The sequence below is a fragment of the Rhinatrema bivittatum genome, chromosome 8, assembly GCF_901001135.1.
Source record: "Rhinatrema bivittatum chromosome 8, aRhiBiv1.1, whole genome shotgun sequence".
In the NCBI taxonomy this organism is placed as follows: Eukaryota; Metazoa; Chordata; class Amphibia; order Gymnophiona; family Rhinatrematidae; genus Rhinatrema; species Rhinatrema bivittatum.
This window is the reverse complement of record NC_042622.1, coordinates 37,760,909-37,764,866: the sequence shown is the minus strand read 5'-3', so window position 1 is coordinate 37,764,866 and position 3,958 is coordinate 37,760,909.

Genomic DNA, 3,958 nt, shown 5'->3' with positions numbered 1-3,958 from the left:
GCTTTGACACAGGTTCAACTGTTTAATTATTTTTTTCTAAGCCCGACCAGAGCAAATGTTGTCATGTGCTTCTCTGATGAAAGCAATTACAAATATTAAAATATGTGACACTTTGCAAGACTTAGCATTACAATGGAATCAGGGCTTGGAGCTTCCAATCTCTACAAAGGTGCTGAAAAAATATATATATTTTTTTTTTATTTAGATTTATATTCCTCTTTTTGCACTTTTTTCAGCACTTTAAAGTGGATTACATTCAGGTACTGTAGGTATTTCCCTATCCCCAGAGGGCTTACAATCCAAGGGGGTCATTTATCAAAGTGCTATATGGGTAACATCAAGCTAGGTTGAGAGAACATTGCTCAAATCTCATCTTTGGGCGAGTTTCCTCACTCCGAAGGTCATCAAATCTTCAAAGGAGTGCATTGTTCTGTTCGTACGTCGCACTCTGAATGTCAAATTGTCCCCTATCCCCTACACTAATACCTAAACCTCACCTTGAGTAGCTAGGTGGGCCTCATATAGAGGTATAAATACCTACCTAGTATGAGGGCCTTATAGCTAGCTGCACTCTCTCTCCCTCCCCCAAGTGGTTGTAGGAAGGAAATACAATTCGTGCATTTTGATAAATCCAGGCCTAAGTTTGTACCTGAGGCAATGGAGGGTAAAGTGACTTGCCCAAGGTCACAAGGAGTGACAGTGGGATATTTTGAACATTCCATTTTGGTTTCTAAGTATGTTTCTCTCCGGGAGACACAGTTCAAATTTCTTTGTCGTATGTATGTGTCCCCCTCATGGGCATTTAAGGCACATCTATCACCAACGGATAAATGCCCCAAGTGCCTGGTGGAAAAAGGAAGTTTATTCCACTCTTTCTGGGATTGTGCAGAGATACGAATCTTCTGGAAATCAATTCTGGGCTATTTAGAAGGACTCTTCAGCTTCTCTGTGCCACATTCCTCAGTCCTCCTACGAGCCCAAACTGCGGGGGAGGTGGCTGCTTCAGGTTTAACCTTAGCCTTAGGCTTAGCCTGGTATCAAAACACATTCTCCAGCTGTTAGTGCAGGCCTTGTAGGCCTGCCCATGAGGCAGCATCAACTGCATCACAGCACAAAGGGCTCATACTGATGCTGTTCCTTAATGTAGCTTCTAAAATGGTCAGTGGTCTTTGTTCTAGAACTTATGGGGGATAGACTTGGCCACCTCCTTCCTGAGTGGCCTTCCTTACAGAGGTGTATTTTATTTACAGCAGGGTTTTCCAGCGAGTTGGAGAGGCAGACTCATGGCCACTGCTTTCTGCTGCTTTGCGAGCTGCAGTCCCTGTGTATCTTTTGTCATAGTTGTATCTGATGAAGTTGCAACAGGGCTGGAATTAGCTTAACTCTCTCCAAATTGCAGCTTAATGGTGAATTGGCAGGAGTCTCCAATGTCAAAGGTCACCGAGCTTTCATTCCATAGAGGTTCTTTGACCAGAAAATAGATAGGGAAAGGGGCCCTGTGATCAAAATGTTCAAACATCTCGTGGGAGTCCCTAAAAAACACAGAGACCAATGTAATAAAATGTGTTGGATGTCGCTGAGCACAAGTGTTAACTCATTTTATTTAGTTATTTAAAAAGATTTATAATTCGCTCAGTCCCAAAAGTCTTGGCGGAGCACAGTAAAACATTCATAAGGAGTTAAACATCAAAGATGCATCACAAAACTAAAAAAAACTTATGGCATTAAAATGGCACTCGGCACATTACTGATACCCCTTACCAAATATTCCTGCATTCTACATACTTTTTACGTTTAGCCAAACACCTCCTTAATTTCATTTCTAAAACTCTGAACACCGTCCATTGCTCTGAGCTCATCTGGAAGGCATGCCACACTTGCAGACCGACCACGTCTTCGTCCTCGGGCCCTCCGGCCTAATCTGCCTTGCAGGCGGCGGATCTTAAAACCAGTTCCATCCACAGGGTCTCCGGGATCTTCGTGGCGCCTGCACCTGAAGAAGTGCACCTGACATATAATGAAGCCTCACTTCCCAGTGCTTTGTACATGAACGTCAAGGTTTTAAATGCGACCCTTTCAACAACCGATAGTAGCCAACGAAGGGCTTGCAGTCTTGGAGTTATAAGCCCTCTAAGTCCAGTGACAGTGCAAGCCCCTCGCCACAGAGCTCTGCACCAGGTGCATAGATGCCCTGGCCCCTTGATAAGCCCACAGATAATGCATTGCAATGGTCTAAGCTTGAAAGCACTAGCAAGTGCTTGATGAAACAAAGTTGTAATCTTTTTAAACAATTGCAGTTTATAATATACGGTGCTTCTGGTGACAGACAGCCTTTACCTGCAAGTACTAAAAGGGCCTGGGTAAGTATTTCCCCAAGATTCGTCACCTGCAGAGAAATAGGTATTTATGGGATCCTTGAATGGAAATGAGCCATGGAAATACTGTTTACGTAAACAAGTCCAGAAGATGAATTATGCACATTATTTGTCTTTGGCCTTTATTGTAAACACTTAAGGACGCCTCTCTGAGGCATGGTTAATATTTCTTTTTTTTTTTTTTTTAGCAGTCTGGAGGCTGCAAAGCTGTTATCGCAGGTCCTTTATCTCTGCATTCTAAGTTAAGGAGCTGCTTTATGTAATTTTGCATTGCAGCCCCTCATCCACATGGGTTTCTGTGCTTAAACCTGCCAAAGTCCTGGGTCCTGCATGCCATAGACTGGCAGCAGAGCAGCACTTTTACTTGCACAATCTGTTTTCTTTCTACGGAAGCCTTCCCAGCCATTGAGCCCAGGTACTTAAATCACTTGAAACGCTGCAGCTCGATCCACAGACACCTCCTGGCTTGATATAATGAAGTGCTCTGCCTCCCCTTATCTTTCTCGGTACAGTGCAGCAGAAGAGCGTTCTTTATTTGGAACCTAATTATTACTGCCCGTGTCACATTCATTACCTTCACACTCGATAACTGAATTACATTTGCCGCTTCGCTAAGCACAGCTCTCTTTTTGATACTAATTTAGGATCCAGTTATGAGCGCAGAATAAAGCATGAAAAATTCCATCGTGCTGCACAGAAAGTTGAATTTCCACTCGGTTTAGCCGCTTAGCGTCCGTGACCCTGACCCCCCTCTTTGCAAATGGAAATTCATCCTTTCTGCTTGGCGATGCTTGACGGACACTGAATGTCAGGTTTTGACACAAACTAGGGGAGGGTGCACCCAAGGGGTTGGTTTGTTTGTTTGTTGTTGTTATGGGGTTTTTTTTTTCATTTTGAAAAATATCAATGTATTTCTGAGCGAAACAGAATCCAATCTGTAAGGCAAAGGAAATAGGTCCCCCAACAGTGTCAGAACCCCCTTCCCCCCAGTCCAGGCCTGCACCATTTTTTTGCAATCTGATAATAGTGTTAACCTCCTAACAGGAGCAGGGGAAAATGATCGTTTGTTGTTGTCTTTCTTTGATGGATTTTTATGAATTTTTTTTTTTTTACATAACCTGCAGTAAACAGTGGAGCAAATGGGCAACACGTTTTTTTTTTTGTTTTTTTTTTTTTAAATAAATTCAATAAAATAACTGTAATGCTGGCAGGACAGGCATAATTAGAGGTCACTTCTGCCGCAAGAAGGAGGAGGACTTGGGGGGAAGAGGAGCCAGGGAGGGTTCAGGATGGGTTTGTTGGGGGGGGGGCTTGCATGTGGGTGTCTGCTTTTTAAATTCAATTTTAATAATGAATGAAATTTTCATTTTGTTTTAAAAATAAAGCAGGAAATGTTAGTTTCCCATTCGTTTCCAACGAACGAACGTACGTCCCTGATACACGGTACACGGCCAGGCCAGCCCAGCTGTATTCCATTTCTGCATCTCACCAGAAAATTGAGTTTCAACCATCGCCAATCATCTTCCAAGTAATAAAAACACACTTTTTTCCAAAAAACATGTGATATCACACGCGTTGGTGTA